At 49.8% G+C, this 23,968-nt stretch overlaps 22 non-coding genes across 22 annotated transcripts; 15 read left to right on the top strand and 7 right to left on the bottom strand.

Moving 5' to 3' along the window:
• Nucleotides 1–179: 179 nt before the first annotated feature.
• On the top strand, nt 180–251 carry Trnap-cgg (transfer RNA proline (anticodon CGG)). The gene has a single exon. It is a non-coding gene; the product is annotated as a tRNA-Pro (tRNA).
• Nucleotides 252–2,096: 1,845 nt separating this feature from the next.
• On the top strand, nt 2,097–2,168 carry Trnap-ugg (transfer RNA proline (anticodon UGG)). The gene has a single exon. It is a non-coding gene; the product is annotated as a tRNA-Pro (tRNA).
• Nucleotides 2,169–2,770: 602 nt separating this feature from the next.
• Trnav-uac (transfer RNA valine (anticodon UAC)) lies at nt 2,771–2,843 on the bottom strand. The gene has a single exon. It is a non-coding gene; the product is annotated as a tRNA-Val (tRNA).
• A 235-nt stretch (nt 2,844–3,078) lies between these two features.
• Nucleotides 3,079–3,150, top strand: Trnap-cgg (transfer RNA proline (anticodon CGG)). The gene has a single exon. It is a non-coding gene; the product is annotated as a tRNA-Pro (tRNA).
• Nucleotides 3,151–5,247: 2,097 nt separating this feature from the next.
• Trnap-ugg (transfer RNA proline (anticodon UGG)) lies at nt 5,248–5,319 on the top strand. Its single transcript has one exon. It is a non-coding gene; the product is annotated as a tRNA-Pro (tRNA).
• Nucleotides 5,320–5,921: 602 nt separating this feature from the next.
• On the bottom strand, nt 5,922–5,994 carry Trnav-uac (transfer RNA valine (anticodon UAC)). The gene has a single exon. It is a non-coding gene; the product is annotated as a tRNA-Val (tRNA).
• A 235-nt stretch (nt 5,995–6,229) lies between these two features.
• Nucleotides 6,230–6,301, top strand: Trnap-cgg (transfer RNA proline (anticodon CGG)). The gene has a single exon. It is a non-coding gene; the product is annotated as a tRNA-Pro (tRNA).
• Nucleotides 6,302–8,392: 2,091 nt separating this feature from the next.
• On the top strand, nt 8,393–8,464 carry Trnap-ugg (transfer RNA proline (anticodon UGG)). The gene has a single exon. It is a non-coding gene; the product is annotated as a tRNA-Pro (tRNA).
• Nucleotides 8,465–9,066: 602 nt separating this feature from the next.
• Nucleotides 9,067–9,139, bottom strand: Trnav-uac (transfer RNA valine (anticodon UAC)). The gene has a single exon. It is a non-coding gene; the product is annotated as a tRNA-Val (tRNA).
• Nucleotides 9,140–9,374: 235 nt separating this feature from the next.
• On the top strand, nt 9,375–9,446 carry Trnap-cgg (transfer RNA proline (anticodon CGG)). The gene has a single exon. It is a non-coding gene; the product is annotated as a tRNA-Pro (tRNA).
• A 2,091-nt stretch (nt 9,447–11,537) lies between these two features.
• On the top strand, nt 11,538–11,609 carry Trnap-ugg (transfer RNA proline (anticodon UGG)). The gene has a single exon. It is a non-coding gene; the product is annotated as a tRNA-Pro (tRNA).
• Nucleotides 11,610–12,211: 602 nt separating this feature from the next.
• Nucleotides 12,212–12,284, bottom strand: Trnav-uac (transfer RNA valine (anticodon UAC)). Its single transcript has one exon. It is a non-coding gene; the product is annotated as a tRNA-Val (tRNA).
• Nucleotides 12,285–12,519: 235 nt separating this feature from the next.
• Trnap-cgg (transfer RNA proline (anticodon CGG)) lies at nt 12,520–12,591 on the top strand. Its single transcript has one exon. It is a non-coding gene; the product is annotated as a tRNA-Pro (tRNA).
• Nucleotides 12,592–14,685: 2,094 nt separating this feature from the next.
• On the top strand, nt 14,686–14,757 carry Trnap-ugg (transfer RNA proline (anticodon UGG)). The gene has a single exon. It is a non-coding gene; the product is annotated as a tRNA-Pro (tRNA).
• Nucleotides 14,758–15,359: 602 nt separating this feature from the next.
• Nucleotides 15,360–15,432, bottom strand: Trnav-uac (transfer RNA valine (anticodon UAC)). Its single transcript has one exon. It is a non-coding gene; the product is annotated as a tRNA-Val (tRNA).
• Nucleotides 15,433–15,667: 235 nt separating this feature from the next.
• On the top strand, nt 15,668–15,740 carry Trnap-cgg (transfer RNA proline (anticodon CGG)). The gene has a single exon. It is a non-coding gene; the product is annotated as a tRNA-Pro (tRNA).
• A 2,093-nt stretch (nt 15,741–17,833) lies between these two features.
• Trnap-ugg (transfer RNA proline (anticodon UGG)) lies at nt 17,834–17,905 on the top strand. Its single transcript has one exon. It is a non-coding gene; the product is annotated as a tRNA-Pro (tRNA).
• A 602-nt stretch (nt 17,906–18,507) lies between these two features.
• Trnav-uac (transfer RNA valine (anticodon UAC)) lies at nt 18,508–18,580 on the bottom strand. The gene has a single exon. It is a non-coding gene; the product is annotated as a tRNA-Val (tRNA).
• A 235-nt stretch (nt 18,581–18,815) lies between these two features.
• On the top strand, nt 18,816–18,887 carry Trnap-cgg (transfer RNA proline (anticodon CGG)). Its single transcript has one exon. It is a non-coding gene; the product is annotated as a tRNA-Pro (tRNA).
• Nucleotides 18,888–20,757: 1,870 nt separating this feature from the next.
• Nucleotides 20,758–20,829, top strand: Trnap-ugg (transfer RNA proline (anticodon UGG)). The gene has a single exon. It is a non-coding gene; the product is annotated as a tRNA-Pro (tRNA).
• Nucleotides 20,830–21,431: 602 nt separating this feature from the next.
• Trnav-uac (transfer RNA valine (anticodon UAC)) lies at nt 21,432–21,504 on the bottom strand. Its single transcript has one exon. It is a non-coding gene; the product is annotated as a tRNA-Val (tRNA).
• A 235-nt stretch (nt 21,505–21,739) lies between these two features.
• Nucleotides 21,740–21,811, top strand: Trnap-cgg (transfer RNA proline (anticodon CGG)). Its single transcript has one exon. It is a non-coding gene; the product is annotated as a tRNA-Pro (tRNA).
• The last annotated feature ends 2,157 nt before the right edge of the window (nt 21,812–23,968 follow it).

Genomic DNA, 23,968 nt, shown 5'->3' with positions numbered 1-23,968 from the left:
TGTTAGCAAGGGCATCGGCTACGAGCTCCCTCCGATTCGTGAGGTTCCTATAGTACAAGAAGTCGATGAAAACAATCCAACCGCGACAGCCAGAGAGAACGCTGGGTGAGCTGCAGCCGTACATGGTGAGACCATCAACGGTGGCGTCATTCACATGCAGTGTGTTTTCGGAACGAACAGGCTCGTTGGTCTAGGGGTATGATTCCTGCTTCGGGTGCAGGAGGTCCCGGGTTCAAATCCCGGACGAGCCCTTGCGTTTTGTACAACGGTGTGCTAACAAACCGCATGGCGGCGGCTGTTTCGCGCATTTCCAGGCCTCCAAGTCAGCGCTAAATCCGACAACCAGTTCTGAAACAGTTTCATTTGAGCCATGTGCACCCTGCTGGTGGAACGTTTGAAGTTGATTTAAATGGTCACAGTAGAGATCGTAGCAAGTGTCTTGCTGAGTGCGACGAAAACTTGTTTCCGCCCGCAATCGAACCGGGGACCTTGTGCGTGTTAGGCAGACGTTATAACCGCTACACCACGGAAACTGCTACGCTCTGCCCTCCACATGTGATACAACTTGTAGGACGATCGCCATTGTGGCGTAAAAATCACTTTGCGGAAACGCACAATGCCGGTATTTCGCATTCGTGTGAAACAATCGACAGCACCCTTGACTGCCTGAATGCCATGTCGAATAAGAGCTCAAGAAGTCATCGGAAACGCTCGAGGGAGAGTCCTCAGCAGCATCTGCTGCTCTTTCTTTCCTTACGAGATACCGTCGATTCGCGCAGTCGTTATTGCAAAAGATGTCACCAAAGGCGATCGCTTCGTTAGCGGCACGGCGCCTGGGCTCGGCGGCAGCCAGCTCTACATGGAGGCACCAGCAGCCCCAGCCCCTCCAGGCCGCCGCCGGCGCCACAGCGCAAGGAGTCGGCGCCCGCCCTGCAATGCCCCCTGTCGTTGCACATTCCACCCGCCTTTTATCCTCTCCATGTCTGACTCACTACCCTAAATGACGCTGCAGTCGACGTGCTTATTACTATCGCTTTTGGAAGAACCAAGGCGCAGTATTCTAGTGACGAACCGGTATTGCAAATTTGGATTAAGTAAAAATTTATTGTGTGGTCGAGCGACACCCCCGTCTCGCTCTTCCTAGATGATCGCTGCTGCGCGGAGTAACTCCTAGCGCGCCGATGGCTTCAGAGTTGGTCTTCTCGAAGTTTTGCTTTTGCACTGCATTCCGCAATCTTATAGTTACGTGCTTCGGTTTCCCGACGTTCTTGTGTTTAGTGCGTTCGGCTTCTCTTAACCCTTAGCCACCGCTTGCCGAAATTTCCACACTGTCATCTGTCGATCTGCAGAGCTCGATGAAAGTACCGCGGCCGTTCCTGAGCTCGTGAAACGGCCGAATCTGTAGTTGTTTCCAGATCTCTCCCACACAACGGCCTCCCGGAAGCTTGGATTACAGGAGTACGCCACTACTCCCAGCCGCTGAATTACCTTTGAAGCAGAATGACATGAGCTACACGCAGCTCCGATTTTTTTTTTTTTTGGTGTCTGACCTACTTTGAAAGATTTTGTAGTCGATTTACTTACCACTATCGCTGTTGGAAGGAGGAAACCACGTGATAATCACACAGTATTCTAGAGACGATCAGGTAATGAAAATTTAGAATAAGTAAAACAGTATCAAAAGAAGTTGTGTGGTGGAGCGGCACATGCAATTCACGCTTCCTAGATGATCGTTGCTGCATAGAATAATTCTTTTGTCTGTGGCGTCTTCAGTATTCGTCTTCTGGAAGTTTTGCTTGCAGTATATTCTTCAATATTTTCATTATGAGTTGGTGCTTGCTTTCCCGATGTTATTTTGTTTAGTGCATTCGCCTTCTCTTAACCCTGAGAAACCACATACGGAAACTGAGGCACTGCCGGCTGTTCATAAGCAGAGTTCGATGAAGTTATTTCGCTTTTTATTCGGCGCCTTTAATATTCTTCTCATCAGTGGTGAGTGCTGCCTGCAGAAAGCGCTTATCTTGCGAATTCACGTGAAAGTTTGTGTTCCCTGGGAGATGCACTACTTGTGATTAGCTTGAGTGGTGCGGGCAGGTGGCTCGTTGGTCTAGGGGTATGATTCCTGCTTTGGGTGCAGGAGGTCCCGGGTTCAAATCCCGGACGAGCCCTGCCATTTTGACCGTGCTGAAGAGTAGGTGGAACTCAGTCCCGGTTGCAGCTCCTCAATGAAGAGTAAGACGCCTGTTATATCACGTGGATATAACAAGAATCCGGCACCAGTAAAGTACGTAGGTGGAATTCGGTAGAAAGGCAGACGGTAATTTTTCTTGCAACGGAAAACAAGGTTGTCTTTGCGGAATATGTGCACCGTGAGTGGAGATTCAGCTTGATTGTGCGACAGTCTACCTTCATCTTACTAGCGACGGCAACAACCAATGGGTGGGACGTAAGACTGAGCGTGGCTAAGAGTTTCTCATTATTAGTTACCTTCACACTTTGTCACAGCCGTGACAAGGCGAGTAGCGCGAGCTCAGGATAGCCAGTAGGAAGCGCACCTGAAGTAGCCCTGAAGAACCGGGTTGTATATTTTGCCAGCCATAATGGAGCTAGGGGCGTTCTCAGTTACCAAATACCGGTGCAATAAGAGAGCAACAGTATTTGACAGTAAAATGACGCCCTATCCATCTAGAATATGACATTGATTGTCTCTGCATACGCATCCGTGAGGTCATCCCGGAAATGAAATCCGATATACGGATTAAAATTGTTGTGTTCCCGCCCGGGATCGAACCGGGGACCTTCTGCGTGTAAAGCAGACGTGATAACCGCTACACCACGGAAACGACGGTTCGTCTGATGTGCCACCCGGAGACTCGTGGTAGCAACAGTTTTCCTTCTGTGTTAGCAAGGGCATCGGCTACGAGCTCCCTCCGATTCGTGAGGTTCCTATAGTACAAGAAGTCGATGAAAACAATCCAACCGCGACAGCCAGAGAGAACGCTGGGTGAGCTGCAGCCGTACATGGTGAGACCATCAACGGTGGCGTCATTCACATGCAGTGTGTTTTCGGAACGAACAGGCTCGTTGGTCTAGGGGTATGATTCCTGCTTCGGGTGCAGGAGGTCCCGGGTTCAAATCCCGGACGAGCCCTTGCGTATTGTACAACGGTGTGCTAACAAACCGCATGGCGGCGGCTGTTTCGCGCATTTCCAGGCCTCCAAGTCAGCGCTAAATCCGACAACCAGTTCTGAAACAGTTTCATTTGAGCCATGTGCACCCTGCTGGTGGAACGTTTGAAGTTGATTTAAATGGTCACAGTAGAGATCGTAGCAAGTGTCTTGCTGAGTGCGACGAAAACTTGTTTCCGCCCGCAATCGAACCGGGGACCTTGTGCGTGTTAGGCAGACGTTATAACCGCTACACCACGGAAACTGCTACGCTCTGCCCTCCACATGTGATACAACTTGTAGGACGATCGCCATTGTGGCGTAAAAATCACTTTGCGGAAAAGCACAATGCCGGTATTTCGCATTCGTGTGAAACAATCGACAGCACCCTTGACTGCCTGAATGCCATGTCGAATAAGAGCTCAAGAAGTCATCGGAAACGCTCGAGGGAGAGTCCTCAGCAGCATCTGCTGCTCTTTCTTACCTTACGAGATACCGTCGATTCGCGCAGTCGTTATTGCAAAAGATGTCACCAAAGGCGATCGCTTCGTTAGCGGCACGGCGCCTGGGCTCGGCGGAAACGCACAATGCCGGTATTTCGCATTCGTGTGAAACAATCGACAGCACCCTTGACTGCCTGAATGCCATGTCGAATAAGAGCTCAAGAAGTCATCGGAAACGCTCGAGGGAGAGTCCTCAGCAGCATCTGCTGCTCTTTCTTTCCTTACGAGATACCGTCGATTCGCGCAGTCGTTATTGCAAAAGATGTCACCAAAGGCGATCGCTTCGTTAGCGGCACGGCGCCTGGGCTCGGCGGCAGCTCTACATGGAGGCACCAGCAGCCCCAGCCCCTCCAGGCCGCCGCCGGCGCCACAGCGCAAGGAGTCGGCGCCCGCCCTGCAATGCCCCCTGTCGTTGCACATTCCACCCGCCTTTTATCCTCTCCATGTCTGACTCACTACCCTAAATGACGCTGCAGTCGACGTGCTTATTACTATCGCTTTTGGAAGAACCAAGGCGCAGTATTCTAGTGACGAACCGGTATTGCAAATTTGGATTAAGTAAAAATTTATTGTGTGGTCGAGCGACACCCCCGTCTCGCTCTTCCTAGATGATCGCTGCTGCGCGGAGTAACTCCTAGCGCGCCGATGGCTTCAGAGTTGGTCTTCTCGAAGTTTTGCTTTTGCACTGCATTCCGCAATCTTATAGTTACGTGCTTCGGTTTCCCGACGTTCCTGTGTTTAGTGCGTTCGGCTTCTCTTAACCCTTAGCCACCGCTTGCCGAAATTTCCACACTGTCATCTGTCGATCTGCAGAGCTCGATGAAAGTACCGCGGCCGTTCCTGAGCTCGTGAAACGGCCGAATCTGTAGTTGTTTCCAGATCTCTCCCACACAACGGCCTCCCGGAAGCTTGGATTACAGGAGTACGCCACTACTCCCAGCCGCTGAATTACCTTTGAAGCAGAATGACATGAGCTACACGCAGCTCCGATTTTTTTTTTTTTTTTTTTTTTTTTTTTTTTGGTGTCTGACCTACTTTGAAAGATTTTGTAGTCGATTTACTTACCACTATCGCTGTTGGAAGGAGGAAACCACGTGATAATCACACAGTATTCTAGAGACGATCAGGTAATGAAAATTTAGAATAAGTAAAACAGTATCAAAAGAAGTTGTGTGGTGGAGCGGCACATGCAATTCACGCTTCCTAGATGATCGTTGCTGCATAGAATAATTCTTTTGTCTGTGGCGTCTTCAGTATTCGTCTTCTGGAAGTTTTGCTTGCAGTATATTCTTCAATATTTTCATTATGAGTTGGTGCTTGCTTTCCCGATGTTATTTTGTTTAGTGCATTCGCCTTCTCTTAACCCTGAGAAACCACATACGGAAACTGAGGCACTGCCGGCTGTTCATAAGCAGAGTTCGATGAAGTTATTTCGCTTTTTATTCGGCGCCTTTAATATTCTTCTCATCAGTGGTGAGTGCTGCCTGCAGAAAGCGCTTATCTTGCGAATTCACGTGAAAGTTTGTGTTCCCTGGGAGATGCACTACTTGTGATTAGCTTGAGTGGTGCGGGCAGGTGGCTCGTTGGTCTAGGGGTATGATTCCTGCTTTGGGTGCAGGAGGTCCCGGGTTCAAATCCCGGACGAGCCCTGCCATTTTGACCGTGCTGAAGAGTAGGTGGAACTCAGTCCCGGTTGCAGCTCCTCAATGAAGAGTAAGACGCCTGTTATATCACGTGGATATAACAAGAATCCGGCACCAGTAAAGTACGTAGGTGGAATTCGGTAGAAAGGCAGACGGTAATTTTTCTTGCAACGGAAAACAAGGTTGTCTTTGCGGAATATGTGCACCGTGAGTGGAGATTCAGCTTGATTGTGCGACAGTCTACCTTCATCTTACTAGCGACGGCAACAACCAATGGGTGGGACGTAAGACTGAGCGTGGCTAAGAGTTTCTCATTATTAGTTACCTTCACACTTTGTCACAGCCGTGACAAGGCGAGTAGCGCGAGCTCAGGATAGCCAGTAGGAAGCGCACCTGAAGTAGCCCTGAAGAACCGGGTTGTATATTTTGCCAGCCATAATGGAGCTAGGGGCGTTCTCAGTTACCAAATACCGGTGCAATAAGAGAGCAACAGTATTTGACAGTAAAATGACGCCCTATCCATCTAGAATATGACATTGATTGTCTCTGCATACGCATCCGTGAGGTCATCCCGGAAATGAAATCCGATATACGGATTAAAATTGTTGTGTTCCCGCCCGGGATCGAACCGGGGACCTTCTGCGTGTAAAGCAGACGTGATAACCGCTACACCACGGAAACGACGGTTCGTCTGATGTGCCACCCGGAGACTCGTGGTAGCAACAGTTTTCCTTCTGTGTTAGCAAGGGCATCGGCTACGAGCTCCCTCCGATTCGTGAGGTTCCTATAGTACAAGAAGTCGATGAAAACAATCCAACCGCGACAGCCAGAGAGAACGCTGGGTGAGCTGCAGCCGTACATGGTGAGACCATCAACGGTGGCGTCATTCACATGCAGTGTGTTTTCGGAACGAACAGGCTCGTTGGTGTAGGGGTATGATTCCTGCTTCGGGTGCAGGAGGTCCCGGGTTCAAATCCCGGACGAGCCCTTGCGTTTTGTACAACGGTGTGCTAACAAACCGCATGGCGGCGGCTGTTTCGCGCATTTCCAGGCCTCCAAGTCAGCGCTAAATCCGACAACCAGTTCTGAAACAGTTTCATTTGAGCCATGTGCACCCTGCTGGTGGAACGTTTGAAGTTGATTTAAATGGTCACAGTAGAGATCGTAGCAAGTGTCTTGCTGAGTGCGACGAAAACTTGTTTCCGCCCGCAATCGAACCGGGGACCTTGTGCGTGTTAGGCAGACGTTATAACCGCTACACCACGGAAACTGCTACGCTCTGCCCTCCACATGTGATACAACTTGTAGGACGATCGCCATTGTGGCGTAAAAATCACTTTGCGGAAACGCACAATGCCGGTATTTCGCATTCGTGTGAAACAATCGACAGCACCCTTGACTGCCTGAATGCCATGTCGAATAAGAGCTCAAGAAGTCATCGGAAACGCTCGAGGGAGAGTCCTCAGCAGCATCTGCTGCTCTTTCTTTCCTTACGAGATACCGTCGATTCGCGCAGTCGTTATTGCAAAAGATGTCACCAAAGGCGATCGCTTCGTTAGCGGCACGGCGCCTGGGCTCGGCGGAAACGCACAATGCCGGTATTTCGCATTCGTGTGAAACAATCGACAGCACCCTTGACTGCCTGAATGCCATGTCGAATAAGAGCTCAAGAAGTCATCGGAAACGCTCGAGGGAGAGTCCTCAGCGGCATCTGCTGCTCTTTCTTTCCTTACGAGATACCGTCGATTCGCGCAGTCGTTATTGCAAAAGATGTCACCAAAGGCGATCGCTTCGTTAGCGGCACGGCGCCTGGGCTCGGCGGCAGCTCTACATGGAGGCACCAGCAGCCCCAGCCCCTCCAGGCCGCCGCCGGCGCCACAGCGCAAGGAGTCGGCGCCCGCCCTGCAATGCCCCCTGTCGTTGCACATTCCACCCGCCTTTTATCCTCTCCATGTCTGACTCACTACCCTAAATGACGCTGCAGTCGACGTGCTTATTACTATCGCTTTTGGAAGAACCAAGGCGCAGTATTCTAGTGACGAACCGGTATTGCAAATTTGGATTAAGTAAAAATTTATTGTGTGGTCGAGCGACACCCCCGTCTCGCTCTTCCTAGATGATCGCTGCTGCGCGGAGTAACTCCTAGCGCGCCGATGGCTTCAGAGTTGGTCTTCTCGAAGTTTTGCTTTTGCACTGCATTCCGCAATCTTATAGTTACGTGCTTCGGTTTCCCGACGTTCCTGTGTTTAGTGCGTTCGGCTTCTCTTAACCCTTAGCCACCGCTTGCCGAAATTTCCACACTGTCATCTGTCGATCTGCAGAGCTCGATGAAAGTACCGCGGCCGTTCCTGAGCTCGTGAAACGGCCGAATCTGTAGTTGTTTCCAGATCTCTCCCACACAACGGCCTCCCGGAAGCTTGGATTACAGGAGTACGCCACTACTCCCAGCCGCTGAATTACCTTTGAAGCAGAATGACATGAGCTACACGCAGCTCCGATTTTTTTTTTTTTTTTTTTTTTTTTGGTGTCTGACCTACTTTGAAAGATTTTGTAGTCGATTTACTTACCACTATCGCTGTTGGAAGGAGGAAACCACGTGATAATCACACAGTATTCTAGAGACGATCAGGTAATGAAAATTTAGAATAAGTAAAACAGTATCAAAAGAAGTTGTGTGGTGGAGCGGCACATGCAATTCACGCTTCCTAGATGATCGTTGCTGCATAGAATAATTCTTTTGTCTGTGGCGTCTTCAGTATTCGTCTTCTGGAAGTTTTGCTTGCAGTATATTCTTCAATATTTTCATTATGAGTTGGTGCTTGCTTTCCCGATGTTATTTTGTTTAGTGCATTCGCCTTCTCTTAACCCTGAGAAACCACATACGGAAACTGAGGCACTGCCGGCTGTTCATAAGCAGAGTTCGATGAAGTTATTTCGCTTTTTATTCGGCGCCTTTAATATTCTTCTCATCAGTGGTGAGTGCTGCCTGCAGAAAGCGCTTATCTTGCGAATTCACGTGAAAGTTTGTGTTCCCTGGGAGATGCACTACTTGTGATTAGCTTGAGTGGTGCGGGCAGGTGGCTCGTTGGTCTAGGGGTATGATTCCTGCTTTGGGTGCAGGAGGTCCCGGGTTCAAATCCCGGACGAGCCCTGCCATTTTGACCGTGCTGAAGAGTAGGTGGAACTCAGTCCCGGTTGCAGCTCCTCAATGAAGAGTAAGACGCCTGTTATATCACGTGGATATAACAAGAATCCGGCACCAGTAAAGTACGTAGGTGGAATTCGGTAGAAAGGCAGACGGTAATTTTTCTTGCAACGGAAAACAAGGTTGTCTTTGCGGAATATGTGCACCGTGAGTGGAGATTCAGCTTGATTGTGCGACAGTCTACCTTCATCTTACTAGCGACGGCAACAACCAATGGGTGGGACGTAAGACTGAGCGTGGCTAAGAGTTTCTCATTATTAGTTACCTTCACACTTTGTCACAGCCGTGACAAGGCGAGTAGCGCGAGCTCAGGATAGCCAGTAGGAAGCGCACCTGAAGTAGCCCTGAAGAACCGGGTTGTATATTTTGCCAGCCATAATGGAGCTAGGGGCGTTCTCAGTTACCAAATACCGGTGCAATAAGAGAGCAACAGTATTTGACAGTAAAATGACGCCCTATCCATCTAGAATATGACATTGATTGTCTCTGCATACGCATCCGTGAGGTCATCCCGGAAATGAAATCCGATATACGGATTAAAATTGTTGTGTTCCCGCCCGGGATCGAACCGGGGACCTTCTGCGTGTAAAGCAGACGTGATAACCGCTACACCACGGAAACGACGGTTCGTCTGATGTGCCACCCGGAGACTCGTGGTAGCAACAGTTTTCCTTCTGTGTTAGCAAGGGCATCGGCTACGAGCTCCCTCCGATTCGTGAGGTTCCTATAGTACAAGAAGTCGATGAAAACAATCCAACCGCGACAGCCAGAGAGAACGCTGGGTGAGCTGCAGCCGTACATGGTGAGACCATCAACGGTGGCGTCATTCACATGCAGTGTGTTTTCGGAACGAACAGGCTCGTTGGTCTAGGGGTATGATTCCTGCTTCGGGTGCAGGAGGTCCCGGGTTCAAATCCCGGACGAGCCCTTGCGTTTTGTACAACGGTGTGCTAACAAACCGCATGGCGGCGGCTGTTTCGCGCATTTCCAGGCCTCCAAGTCAGCGCTAAATCCGACAACCAGTTCTGAAACAGTTTCATTTGAGCCATGTGCACCCTGCTGGTGGAACGTTTGAAGTTGATTTAAATGGTCACAGTAGAGATCGTAGCAAGTGTCTTGCTGAGTGCGACGAAAACTTGTTTCCGCCCGCAATCGAACCGGGGACCTTGTGCGTGTTAGGCAGACGTTATAACCGCTACACCACGGAAACTGCTACGCTCTGCCCTCCACATGTGATACAACTTGTAGGACGATCGCCATTGTGGCGTAAAAATCACTTTGCGGAAACGCACAATGCCGGTATTTCGCATTCGTGTGAAACAATCGACAGCACCCTTGACTGCCTGAATGCCATGTCGAATAAGAGCTCAAGAAGTCATCGGAAACGCTCGAGGGAGAGTCCTCAGCAGCATCTGCTGCTCTTTCTTTCCTTACGAGATACCGTCGATTCGCGCAGTCGTTATTGCAAAAGATGTCACCAAAGGCGATCGCTTCGTTAGCGGCACGGCGCCTGGGCTCGGCGGAAACGCACAATGCCGGTATTTCGCATTCGTGTGAAACAATCGACAGCACCCTTGACTGCCTGAATGCCATGTCGAATAAGAGCTCAAGAAGTCATCGGAAACGCTCGAGGGAGAGTCCTCAGCAGCATCTGCTGCTCTTTCTTTCCTTACGAGATACCGTCGATTCGCGCAGTCGTTATTGCAAAAGATGTCACCAAAGGCGATCGCTTCGTTAGCGGCACGGCGCCTGGGCTCGGCGGCAGCTCTACATGGAGGCACCAGCAGCCCCAGCCCCTCCAGGCCGCCGCCGGCGCCACAGCGCAAGGAGCCGGCGCCCGCCCTGCAATGCCCCCTGTCGTTGCACATTCCACCCGCCTTTTATCCTCTCCATGTCTGACTCACTACCCTAAATGACGCTGCAGTCGACGTGCTTATTACTATCGCTTTTGGAAGAACCAAGGCGCAGTATTCTAGTGACGAACCGGTATTGCAAATTTGGATTAAGTAAAAATTTATTGTGTGGTCGAGCGACACCCCCGTCTCGCTCTTCCTAGATGATCGCTGCTGCGCGGAGTAACTCCTAGCGCGCCGATGGCTTCAGAGTTGGTCTTCTCGAAGTTTTGCTTTTGCACTGCATTCCGCAATCTTATAGTTACGTGCTTCGGTTTCCCGACGTTCTTGTGTTTAGTGCGTTCGGCTTCTCTTAACCCTTAGCCACCGCTTGCCGAAATTTCCACACTGTCATCTGTCGATCTGCAGAGCTCGATGAAAGTACCGCGGCCGTTCCTGAGCTCGTGAAACGGCCGAATCTGTAGTTGTTTCCAGATCTCTCCCACACAACGGCCTCCCGGAAGCTTGGATTACAGGAGTACGCCACTACTCCCAGCCGCTGAATTACCTTTGAAGCAGAATGACATGAGCTACACGCAGCTCCGATTTTTTTTTTTTTTTTTTTTTTTTTGGTGTCTGACCTACTTTGAAAGATTTTGTAGTCGATTTACTTACCACTATCGCTGTTGGAAGGAGGAAACCACGTGATAATCACACAGTATTCTAGAGACGATCAGGTAATGAAAATTTAGAATAAGTAAAACAGTATCAAAAGAAGTTGTGTGGTGGAGCGGCACATGCAATTCACGCTTCCTAGATGATCGTTGCTGCATAGAATAATTCTTTTGTCTGTGGCGTCTTCAGTATTCGTCTTCTGGAAGTTTTGCTTGCAGTATATTCTTCAATATTTTCATTATGAGTTGGTGCTTGCTTTCCCGATGTTATTTTGTTTAGTGCATTCGCCTTCTCTTAACCCTGAGAAACCACATACGGAAACTGAGGCACTGCCGGCTGTTCATAAGCAGAGTTCGATGAAGTTATTTCGCTTTTTATTCGGCGCCTTTAATATTCTTCTCATCAGTGGTGAGTGCTGCCTGCAGAAAGCGCTTATCTTGCGAATTCACGTGAAAGTTTGTGTTCCCTGGGAGATGCACTACTTGTGATTAGCTTGAGTGGTGCGGGCAGGTGGCTCGTTGGTCTAGGGGTATGATTCCTGCTTTGGGTGCAGGAGGTCCCGGGTTCAAATCCCGGACGAGCCCTGCCATTTTGACCGTGCTGAAGAGTAGGTGGAACTCAGTCCCGGTTGCAGCTCCTCAATGAAGAGTAAGACGCCTGTTATATCACGTGGATATAACAAGAATCCGGCACCAGTAAAGTACGTAGGTGGAATTCGGTAGAAAGGCAGACGGTAATTTTTCTTGCAACGGAAAACAAGGTTGTCTTTGCGGAATATGTGCACCGTGAGTGGAGATTCAGCTTGATTGTGCGACAGTCTACCTTCATCTTACTAGCGACGGCAACAACCAATGGGTGGGACGTAAGACTGAGCGTGGCTAAGAGTTTCTCATTATTAGTTACCTTCACACTTTGTCACAGCCGTGACAAGGCGAGTAGCGCGAGCTCAGGATAGCCAGTAGGAAGCGCACCTGAAGTAGCCCTGAAGAACCGGGTTGTATATTTTGCCAGCCATAATGGAGCTAGGGGCGTTCTCAGTTACCAAATACCGGTGCAATAAGAGAGCAACAGTATTTGACAGTAAAATGACGCCCTATCCATCTAGAATATGACATTGATTGTCTCTGCATACGCATCCGTGAGGTCATCCCGGAAATGAAATCCGATATACGGATTAAAATTGTTGTGTTCCCGCCCGGGATCGAACCGGGGACCTTCTGCGTGTAAAGCAGACGTGATAACCGCTACACCACGGAAACGACGGTTCGTCTGATGTGCCACCCGGAGACTCGTGGTAGCAACAGTTTTCCTTCTGTGTTAGCAAGGGCATCGGCTACGAGCTCCCTCCGATTCGTGAGGTTCCTATAGTACAAGAAGTCGATGAAAACAATCCAACCGCGACAGCCAGAGAGAACGCTGGGTGAGCTGCAGCCGTACATGGTGAGACCATCAACGGTGGCGTCATTCACATGCAGTGTGTTTTCGGAACGAACAGGCTCGTTGGTCTAGGGGTATGATTCCTGCTTCGGGTGCAGGAGGTCCCGGGTTCAAATCCCGGACGAGCCCTTGCGTTTTGTACAACGGTGTGCTAACAAACCGCATGGCGGCGGCTGTTTCGCGCATTTCCAGGCCTCCAAGTCAGCGCTAAATCCGACAACCAGTTCTGAAACAGTTTCATTTGAGCCATGTGCACCCTGCTGGTGGAACGTTTGAAGTTGATTTAAATGGTCACAGTAGAGATCGTAGCAAGTGTCTTGCTGAGTGCGACGAAAACTTGTTTCCGCCCGCAATCGAACCGGGGACCTTGTGCGTGTTAGGCAGACGTTATAACCGCTACACCACGGAAACTGCTACGCTCTGCCCTCCACATGTGATACAACTTGTAGGACGATCGCCATTGTGGCGTAAAAATCACTTTGCGGAAACGCACAATGCCGGTATTTCGCATTCGTGTGAAACAATCGACAGCACCCTTGACTGCCTGAATGCCATGTCGAATAAGAGCTCAAGAAGTCATCGGAAACGCTCGAGGGAGAGTCCTCAGCAGCATCTGCTGCTCTTTCTTTCCTTACGAGATACCGTCGATTCGCGCAGTCGTTATTGCAAAAGATGTCACCAAAGGCGATCGCTTCGTTAGCGGCACGGCGCCTGGGCTCGGCGGAAACGCACAATGCCGGTATTTCGCATTCGTGTGAAACAATCGACAGCACCCTTGACTGCCTGAATGCCATGTCGAATAAGAGCTCAAGAAGTCATCGGAAACGCTCGAGGGAGAGTCCTCAGCAGCATCTGCTGCTCTTTCTTTCCTTACGAGATACCGTCGATTCGCGCAGTCGTTATTGCAAAAGATGTCACCAAAGGCGATCGCTTCGTTAGCGGCACGGCGCCTGGGCTCGGCGGCAGCTCTACATGGAGGCACCAGCAGCCCCAGCCCCTCCAGGCCGCCGCCGGCGCCACAGCGCAAGGAGTCGGCGCCCGCCCTGCAATGCCCCCTGTCGTTGCACATTCCACCCGCCTTTTATCCTCTCCATGTCTGACTCACTACCCTAAATGACGCTGCAGTCGACGTGCTTATTACTATCGCTTTTGGAAGAACCAAGGCGCAGTATTCTAGTGACGAACCGGTATTGCAAATTTGGATTAAGTAAAAATTTATTGTGTGGTCGAGCGACACCCCCGTCTCGCTCTTCCTAGATGATCGCTGCTGCGCGGAGTAACTCCTAGCGCGCCGATGGCTTCAGAGTTGGTCTTCTCGAAGTTTTGCTTTTGCACTGCATTCCGCAATCTTATAGTTACGTGCTTCGGTTTCCCGACGTTCCTGTGTTTAGTGCGTTCGGCTTCTCTTAACCCTTAGCCACCGCTTGCCGAAATTTCCACACTGTCATCTGTCGATCTGCAGAGCTCGATGAAAGTACCGCGGCCGTTCCTGAGCTCGAGAAAACGGCCGAATCTGTAGTTGTTTCCAGATCTCTCCCACACAACGGCCTCCCGGAAGCTTGGATTACAGGAGTACGCCACTACTCCCAGCCGCTGAATTACCTTTGAAGCAGAATGACATGAGCTACACGCAGCTCCGATTTTTTTTTTTTTTTTTTTTTTTTTTTGGTGTCTGACCTACTTTGAAAGATTTTGTAGTCGATTTACTTACCACTATCGCTGTTGGAAGGAGGAAACCACGTGATAATCACACAGTATTCTAGAGACGATCAGGTAATGAAAATTTAGAATAAGTAAAACAGTATCAAAAGAAGTTGTGTGGTGGAGCGGCACATGCAATTCACGCTTCCTAGATGATCGTTGCTGCATAGAATAATTCTTTTGTCTGTGGCGTCTTCAGTATTCGTCTTCTGGAAGTTTTGCTTGCAGTATATTCTTCAATATTTTCATTATGAGTTGGTGCTTGCTTTCCCGATGTTATTTTGTTTAGTGCATTCGCCTTCTCTTAACCCTGAGAAACCACATACGGAAACTGAGGCACTGCCGGCTGTTCATAAGCAGAGTTCGATGAAGTTATTTCGCTTTTTATTCGGCGCCTTTAATATTCTTCTCATCAGTGGTGAGTGCTGCCTGCAGAAAGCGCTTATCTTGCGAATTCACGTGAAAGTTTGTGTTCCCTGGGAGATGCACTACTTGTGATTAGCTTGAGTGGTGCGGGCAGGTGGCTCGTTGGTCTAGGGGTATGATTCCTGCTTTGGGTGCAGGAGGTCCCGGGTTCAAATCCCGGACGAGCCCTGCCATTTTGACCGTGCTGAAGAGTAGGTGGAACTCAGTCCCGGTTGCAGCTCCTCAATGAAGAGTAAGACGCCTGTTATATCACGTGGATATAACAAGAATCCGGCACCAGTAAAGTACGTAGGTGGAATTCGGTAGAAAGGCAGACGGTAATTTTTCTTGCAACGGAAAACAAGGTTGTCTTTGCGGAATATGTGCACCGTGAGTGGAGATTCAGCTTGATTGTGCGACAGTCTACCTTCATCTTACTAGCGACGGCAACAACCAATGGGTGGGACGTAAGACTGAGCGTGGCTAAGAGTTTCTCATTATTAGTTACCTTCACACTTTGTCACAGCCGTGACAAGGCGAGTAGCGCGAGCTCAGGATAGCCAGTAGGAAGCGCACCTGAAGTAGCCCTGAAGAACCGGGTTGTATATTTTGCCAGCCATAATGGAGCTAGGGGCGTTCTCAGTTACCAAATACCGGTGCAATAAGAGAGCAACAGTATTTGACAGTAAAATGACGCCCTATCCATCTAGAATATGACATTGATTGTCTCTGCATACGCATCCGTGAGGTCATCCCGGAAATGAAATCCGATATACGGATTAAAATTGTTGTGTTCCCGCCCGGGATCGAACCGGGGACCTTCTGCGTGTAAAGCAGACGTGATAACCGCTACACCACGGAAACGACGGTTCGTCTGATGTGCCACCCGGAGACTCGTGGTAGCAACAGTTTTCCTTCTGTGTTAGCAAGGGCATCGGCTACGAGCTCCCTCCGATTCGTGAGGTTCCTATAGTACAAGAAGTCGATGAAAACAATCCAACCGCGACAGCCAGAGAGAACGCTGGGTGAGCTGCAGCCGTACATGGTGAGACCATCAACGGTGGCGTCATTCACATGCAGTGTGTTTTCGGAACGAACAGGCTCGTTGGTCTAGGGGTATGATTCCTGCTTCGGGTGCAGGAGGTCCCGGGTTCAAATCCCGGACGAGCGCTTGCGTTTTGTACAACGGTGTGCTAACAAACCGCATGGCGGCGGCTGTTTCGCGCATTTCCAGGCCTCCAAGTCAGCGCTAAATCCGACAACCAGTTCTGAAACAGTTTCATTTGAGCCATGTGCACCCTGCTGGTGGAACGTTTGAAGTTGATTTAAATGGTCACAGTAGAGATCGTAGCAAGTGTCTTGCTGAGTGCGACGAAAACTTGTTTCCGCCCGCAATCGAACCGGGGACCTTGTGCGTGTTAGGCAGACGTTATAACCGCTACACCACGGAAACTGCTACGCTCTGCCCTCCACATGTGATACAACTTGTAGGACGATCGCCATTGTGGCGTAAAAATCACTTTGCGGAAACGCACAATGCCGGTATTTCGCATTCGTGTGAAACAATCGACAGCACCCTTGACTGCCTGAATGCCATGTCGAATAAGAGCTCAAGAAGTCATCGGAAACGCTCGAGGGAGAGTCCTCAGCAGCATCTGCTGCTCTTTCTTTCCTTACGAGATACCGTCGATTCGCGCAGTCGTTATTGCAAAAGATGTCACCAAAGGCGATCGCTTCGTTAGCGGCACGGCGCCTGGGCTCGGCGGAAACGCACAATGCCGGTATTTCGCATTCGTGTGAAACAATCGACAGCACCCTTGACTGCCTGAATGCCATGTCGAATAAGAGCTCAAGAAGTCATCGGAAACGCTCGAGGGAGAGTCCTCAGCAGCATCTGCTGCTCTTTCTTTCCTTACGAGATACCGTCGATTCGCGCAGTCGTTATTGCAAAAGATGTCACCAAAGGCGATCGCTTCGTTAGCGGCACGGCGCCTGGGCTCGGCGGCAGCTCTACATGGAGGCACCAGCAGCCCCAGCCCCTCCAGGCCGCCGCCGGCGCCACAGCGCAAGGAGTCGGCGCCCGCCCTGCAATGCCCCCTGTCGTTGCACATTCCACCCGCCTTTTATCCTCTCCATGTCTGACTCACTACCCTAAATGACGCTGCAGTCGACGTGCTTATTACTATCGCTTTTGGAAGAACCAAGGCGCAGTATTCTAGTGACGAACCGGTATTGCAAATTTGGATTAAGTAAAAATTTATTGTGTGGTCGAGCGACACCCCCGTCTCGCTCTTCCTAGATGATCGCTGCTGCGCGGAGTAACTCCTAGCGCGCCGATGGCTTCAGAGTTGGTCTTCTCGAAGTTTTGCTTTTGCACTGCATTCCGCAATCTTATAGTTACGTGCTTCGGTTTCCCGACGTTCCTGTGTTTAGTGCGTTCGGCTTCTCTTAACCCTTAGCCACCGCTTGCCGAAATTTCCACACTGTCATCTGTCGATCTGCAGAGCTCGATGAAAGTACCGCGGCCGTTCCTGAGCTCGTGAAACGGCCGAATCTGTAGTTGTTTCCAGATCTCTCCCACACAACGGCCTCCCGGAAGCTTGGATTACAGGAGTACGCCACTACTCCCAGCCGCTGAATTACCTTTGAAGCAGAATGACATGAGCTACACGCAGCTCCGATTTTTTTTTTTTTTTTTTTTTTTTTTTTGGTGTCTGACCTACTTTGAAAGATTTTGTAGTCGATTTACTTACCACTATCGCTGTTGGAAGGAGGAAACCACGTGATAATCACACAGTATTCTAGAGACGATCAGGTAATGAAAATTTAGAATAAGTAAAACAGTATCAAAAGAAGTTGTGTGGTGGAGCGGCACATGCAATTCACGCTTCCTAGATGATCGTTGCTGCATAGAATAATTCTTTTGTCTGTGGCGTCTTCAGTATTCGTCTTCTGGAAGTTTTGCTTGCAGTATATTCTTCAATATTTTCATTATGAGTTGGTGCTTGCTTTCCCGATGTTATTTTGTTTAGTGCATTCGCCTTCTCTTAACCCTGAGAAACCACATACGGAAACTGAGGCACTGCCGGCTGTTCATAAGCAGAGTTCGATGAAGTTATTTCGCTTTTTATTCGGCGCCTTTAATATTCTTCTCATCAGTGGTGAGTGCTGCCTGCAGAAAGCGCTTATCTTGCGAATTCACGTGAAAGTTTGTGTTCCCTGGGAGATGCACTACTTGTGATTAGCTTGAGTGGTGCGGGCAGGTGGCTCGTTGGTCTAGGGGTATGATTCCTGCTTTGGGTGCAGGAGGTCCCGGGTTCAAATCCCGGACGAGCCCTGCCATTTTGACCGTGCTGAAGAGTAGGTGGAACTCAGTCCCGGTTGCAGCTCCTCAATGAAGAGTAAGACGCCTGTTATATCACGTGGATATAACAAGAATCCGGCACCAGTAAAGTACGTAGGTGGAATTCGGTAGAAAGGCAGACGGTAATTTTTCTTGCAACGGAAAACAAGGTTGTCTTTGCGGAATATGTGCACCGTGAGTGGAGATTCAGCTTGATTGTGCGACAGTCTACCTTCATCTTACTAGCGACGGCAACAACCAATGGGTGGGACGTAAGACTGAGCGTGGCTAAGAGTTTCTCATTATTAGTTACCTTCACACTTTGTCACAGCCGTGACAAGGCGAGTAGCGCGAGCTCAGGATAGCCAGTAGGAAGCGCACCTGAAGTAGCCCTGAAGAACCGGGTTGTATATTTTGCCAGCCATAATGGAGCTAGGGGCGTTCTCAGTTACCAAATACCGGTGCAATAAGAGAGCAACAGTATTTGACAGTAAAATGACGCCCTATCCATCTAGAATATGACATTGATTGTCTCTGCATACGCATCCGTGAGGTCATCCCGGAAATGAAATCCGATATACGGATTAAAATTGTTGTGTTCCCGCCCGGGATCGAACCGGGGACCTTCTGCGTGTAAAGCAGACGTGATAACCGCTACACCACGGAAACGACGGTTCGTCTGATGTGCCACCCGGAGACTCGTGGTAGCAACAGTTTTCCTTCTGTGTTAGCAAGGGCATCGGCTACGAGCTCCCTCCGATTCGTGAGGTTCCTATAGTACAAGAAGTCGATGAAAACAATCCAACCGCGACAGCCAGAGAGAACGCTGGGTGAGCTGCAGCCGTACATGGTGAGACCATCAACGGTGGCGTCATTCACATGCAGTGTGTTTTCGGAACGAACAGGCTCGTTGGTCTAGGGGTATGATTCCTGCTTCGGGTGCAGGAGGTCCCGGGTTCAAATCCCGGACGAGCCCTTGCGTTTTGTACAACGGTGTGCTAACAAACCGCATGGCGGCGGCTGTTTCGCGCATTTCCAGGCCTCCAAGTCAGCGCTAAATCCGACAACCAGTTCTGAAACAGTTTCATTTGAGCCATGTGCACCCTGCTGGTGGAACGTTTGAAGTTGATTTAAATGGTCACAGTAGAGATCGTAGCAAGTGTCTTGCTGAGTGCGACGAAAACTTGTTTCCGCCCGCAATCGAACCGGGGACCTTGTGCGTGTTAGGCAGACGTTATAACCGCTACACCACGGAAACTGCTACGCTCTGCCCTCCACATGTGATACAACTTGTAGGACGATCGCCATTGTGGCGTAAAAATCACTTTGCGGAAACGCACAATGCCGGTATTTCGCATTCGTGTGAAACAATCGACAGCACCCTTGACTGCCTGAATGCCATGTCGAATAAGAGCTCAAGAAGTCATCGGAAACGCTCGAGGGAGAGTCCTCAGCAGCATCTGCTGCTCTTTCTTTCCTTACGAGATACCGTCGATTCGCGCAGTCGTTATTGCAAAAGATGTCACCAAAGGCGATCGCTTCGTTAGCGGCACGGCGCCTGGGCTCGGCGGCAGCTCTACATGGAGGCACCAGCAGCCCCAGCCCCTCCAGGCCGCCGCCGGCGCCACAGCGCAAGGAGTCGGCGCCCGCCCTGCAATGCCCCCTGTCGTTGCACATTCCACCCGCCTTTTATCCTCTCCATGTCTGACTCACTACCCTAAATGACGCTGCAGTCGACGTGCTTATTACTATCGCTTTTGGAAGAACCAAGGCGCAGTATTCTAGTGACGAACCGGTATTGCAAATTTGGATTAAGTAAAAATTTATTGTGTGGTCGAGCGACACCCCCGTCTCGCTCTTCCAAGATGATCGCTGCTGCGCGGAGTAACTCCTAGCGCGCCGATGGCTTCAGAGTTGGTCTTCTCGAAGTTTTGCTTTTGCACTGCATTCCGCAATCTTATAGTTACGTGCTTCGGTTTCCCGACGTTCTTGTGTTTAGTGCGTTCGGCTTCTCTTAACCCTTAGCCACCGCTTGCCGAAATTTCCACACTGTCATCTGTCGATCTGCAGAGCTCGATGAAAGTACCGCGGCCGTTCCTGAGCTCGTGAAACGGCCGAATCTGTAGTTGTTTCCAGATCTCTCCCACACAACGGCCTCCCGGAAGCTTGGATTACAGGAGTACGCCACTACTCCCAGCCGCTGAATTACCTTTGAAGCAGAATGACATGAGCTACACGCAGCTCCGATTTTTTTTTTTTTTTTTTTTTTTTTTTTTTTTTTTTTTTTTTTGGTGTCTGACCTACTTTGAAAGATTTTGTAGTCGATTTACTTACCACTATCGCTGTTGGAAGGAGGAAACCACGTGATAATCACACAGTATTCTAGAGACGATCAGGTAATGAAAATTTAGAATAAGTAAAACAGTATCAAAAGAAGTTGTGTGGTGGAGCGGCACATGCAATTCACGCTTCCTAGATGATCGTTGCTGCATAGAATAATTCTTTTGTCTGTGGCGTCTTCAGTATTCGTCTTCTGGAAGTTTTGCTTGCAGTATATTCTTCAATATTTTCATTATGAGTTGGTGCTTGCTTTCCCGATGTTATTTTGTTTAGTGCATTCGCCTTCTCTTAACCCTGAGAAACCACATACGGAAACTGAGGCACTGCCGGCTGTTCATAAGCAGAGTTCGATGAAGTTATTTCGCTTTTTATTCGGCGCCTTTAATATTCTTCTCATCAGTGGTGAGTGCTGCCTGCAGAAAGCGCTTATCTTGCGAATTCACGTGAAAGTTTGTGTTCCCTGGGAGATGCACTACTTGTGATTAGCTTGAGTGGTGCGGGCAGGTGGCTCGTTGGTCTAGGGGTATGATTCCTGCTTTGGGTGCAGGAAGTCCCGGGTTCAAATCCCGGACGAGCCCTGCCATTTTGACCGTGCTGAAGAGTAGGTGGAACTCAGTCCCGGTTGCAGCTCCTCAATGAAGAGTAAGACGCCTGTTATATCACGTGGATATAACAAGAATCCGGCACCAGTAAAGTACGTAGGTGGAATTCGGTAGAAAGGCAGACGGTAATTTTTCTTGCAACGGAAAACAAGGTTGTCTTTGCGGAATATGTGCACCGTGAGTGGAGATTCAGCTTGATTGTGCGACAGTCTACCTTCATCTTACTAGCGACGGCAACAACCAATGGGTGGGACGTAAGACTGAGCGTGGCTAAGAGTTTCTCATTATTAGTTACCTTCACACTTTGTCACAGCCGTGACAAGGCGAGTAGCGCGAGCTCAGGATAGCCAGTAGGAAGCGCACCTGAAGTAGCCCTGAAGAACCGGGTTGTATATTTTGCCAGCCATAATGGAGCTAGGGGCGTTCTCAGTTACCAAATACCGGTGCAATAAGAGAGCAACAGTATTTGACAGTAAAATGACGCCCTATCCATCTAGAATATGACATTGATTGTCTCTGCATACGCATCCGTGAGGTCATCCCGGAAATGAAATCCGATATACGGATTAAAATTGTTGTGTTCCCGCCCGGGATCGAACCGGGAACCTTCTGCGTGTAAAGCAGACGTGATAGCCGCTACACCACGGAAACGACGGTTCGTCTGATGTGCCACCCGGAGACTCGTGGTAGCAACAGTTTTCCTTCTGTGTTAGCAAGGGCATCGGCTACGAGCTCCCTCCGATTCGTGAGGTTCCTATAGTACAAGAAGTCGATGAAAACAATCCAACCGCGACAGCCAGAGAGAACGCTGGGTGAGCTGCAGCCGTACATGGTGAGACCATCAACGGTGGCGTCATTCACATGCAGTGTGTTTTCGGAACGAACAGGCTCGTTGGTGTAGGGGTATGATTCCTGCTTCGGGTGCAGGAGGTCCCGGGTTCAAATCCCGGACGAGCCCTTGCGTTTTGTACAACGGTGTGCTAACAAACCGCATGGCGGCGGCTGTTTCGCGCATTTCCAGGCCTCCAAGTCAGCGCTAAATCCGACAACCAGTTCTGAAACAGTTTCATTTGAGCCATGTGCACCCTGCTGGTGGAACGTTTGAAGTTGATTTAAATGGTCACAGTAGAGATCGTAGCAAGTGTCTTGCTGAGTGCGACGAAAACTTGTTTCCGCCCGCAATCGAACCGGGGACCTTGTGCGTGTTAGGCAGACGTTATAACCGCTACACCACGGAAACTGCTACGCTCTGCCCTCCACATGTGATACAACTTGTAGGACGATCGCCATTGTGGCGTAAAAATCACTTTGCGGAAACGCACAATGCCGGTATTTCGCATTCGTGTGAAACAATCGACAGCACCCTTGACTGCCTGAATGCCATGTCGAATAAGAGCTCAAGAAGTCATCGGAAACGCTCGAGGGAGAGTCCTCAGCAGCATCTGCTGCTCTTTCTTTCCTTACGAGATACCGTCGATTCGCGCAGTCGTTATTGCAAAAGATGTCACCAAAGGCGATCGCTTCGTTAGCGGCACGGCGCCTGGGCTCGGCGGAAACGCACAATGCCGGTATTTCGCATTCGTGTGAAACAATCGACAGCACCCTTGACTGCCTGAATGCCATGTCGAATAAGAGCTCAAGAAGTCATCGGAAACGCTCGAGGGAGAGTCCTCAGCAGCATCTGCTGCTCTTTCTTTCCTTACGAGATACCGTCGATTCGCGCAGTCGTTATTGCAAAAGATGTCACCAAAGGCGATCGCTTCGTTAGCGGCACGGCGCCTGGGCTCGGCGGAAACGCACAATGCCGGTATTTCGCATTCGTGTGAAACAATCGACAGCACCCTTGACTGCCTGAATGCCATGTCGAATAAGAGCTCAAGAAGTCATCGGAAACGCTCGAGGGAGAGTCCTCAGCAGCATCTGCTGCTCTTTCTTTCCTTACGAGATACCGTCGATTCGCGCAGTCGTTATTGCAAAAGATGTCACCAAAGGCGATCGCTTCGTTAGCGGCACGGCGCCTGGGCTCGGCGGCAGCTCTACATGGAGGCACCAGCAGCCCCAGCCCCTCCAGGCCGCCGCCGGCGCCACAGCGCAAGGAGTCGGCGCCCGCCCTGCAATGCCCCCTGTCGTTGCACATTCCACCCGCCTTTTATCCTCTCCATGTCTGACTCACTACCCTAAATGACGCTGCAGTCGACGTGCTTATTACTATCGCTTTTGGAAGAACCAAGGCGCAGTATTCTAGTGACGAACCGGTATTGCAAATTTGGATTAAGTAAAAATTTATTGTGTGGTCGAGCGACACCCCCGTCTCGCTCTTCCTAGATGATCGCTGCTGCGCGGAGTAACTCCTAGCGCGCCGATGGCTTCAGAGTTGGTCTTCTCGAAGTTTTGCTTTTGCACTGCATTCCGCAATCTTATAGTTACGTGCTTCGGTTTCCCGACGTTCTTGTGTTTAGTGCGTTCGGCTTCTCTTAACCCTTAGCCACCGCTTGCCGAAATTTCCACACTGTCATCTGTCGATCTGCAGAGCTCGATGAAAGTACCGCGGCCGTTCCTGAGCTCGTGAAACGGCCGAATCTGTAGTTGTTTCCAGATCTCTCCCACACAACGGCCTCCCGGAAGCTTGGATTACAGGAGTACGCCACTACTCCCAGCCGCTGAATTACCTTTGAAGCAGAATGACATGAGCTACACGCAGCTCCGATTTTTTTTTTTTTTTTTTTTTTTTTTTTTGGTGTCTGACCTACTTTGAAAGATTTTGTAGTCGATTTACTTACCACTATCGCTGTTGGAAGGAGGAAACCACGTGATAATCACACAGTATTCTAGAGACGATCAGGTAATGAAAATTTAGAATAAGTAAAACAGTATCAAAAGAAGTTGTGTGGTGGAGCGGCACATGCAATTCACGCTTCCTAGATGATCGTTGCTGCATAGAATAATTCTTTTGTCTGTGGCGTCTTCAGTATTCGTCTTCTGGAAGTTTTGCTTGCAGTATATTCTTCAATATTTTCATTATGAGTTGGTGCTTGCTTTCCCGATGTTATTTTGTTTAGTGCATTCGCCTTCTCTTAACCCTGAGAAACCACATACGGAAACTGAGGCACTGCCG

The sequence above is a fragment of the Schistocerca nitens genome, chromosome 2 (assembly GCF_023898315.1).
Source record: "Schistocerca nitens isolate TAMUIC-IGC-003100 chromosome 2, iqSchNite1.1, whole genome shotgun sequence".
NCBI classification, from domain to species: domain Eukaryota; kingdom Metazoa; phylum Arthropoda; class Insecta; order Orthoptera; family Acrididae; genus Schistocerca; species Schistocerca nitens.
Note: the sequence above shows the minus strand (reverse complement) of the source record. Positions and strands in the feature narration are given on the sequence as shown.